This window comes from Corylus avellana, chromosome ca1 (genome assembly GCF_901000735.1).
Source record: "Corylus avellana chromosome ca1, CavTom2PMs-1.0".
Classification (NCBI taxonomy): domain Eukaryota; kingdom Viridiplantae; phylum Streptophyta; class Magnoliopsida; order Fagales; family Betulaceae; genus Corylus; species Corylus avellana.
The window spans coordinates 10987045-10987489 of record NC_081541.1 but is presented as its reverse complement, the minus strand read 5'-3'; positions in this window follow the sequence as shown (position 1 = coordinate 10987489).

Sequence of the window (445 nt, the reverse complement as noted above, 5' to 3'; positions counted from 1 at the left end):
AAAAAAAAAAAAAAAAAAAATTTACTAAGGGTAATTTCGTTATTGGGGGGAACATTAACAATTTTTGGTAGTTTGGGGGGGACATTGTCACAATTGAAAGTTTGAGGGGGACATTGTCAATTGAGTGGTAGTTTGAGGGGGTTATGTGAACTTTTCTCATAGATTAATGTTATAAACTACATTTGTATTCTACAATGTTGACGTAATAGTCCAACCAATTTTTGAATAAGTCATTGTTAAAAAAAAAAAAAGGACAAATTAGTTGGACATTATAGAATAATTGTGAGATAAAAAACGAGAGAAATGCTACACATCCCAAATTTTTCACCCAAAAGTTAGTTTCAAAATGATGTGTCACCATCTCATGAAATTTATTATTCTAGAAAATGTGTTACAAATTCATTGGATGGTGACACATTATTTGGGAATCAACTTTTGAGAAAAA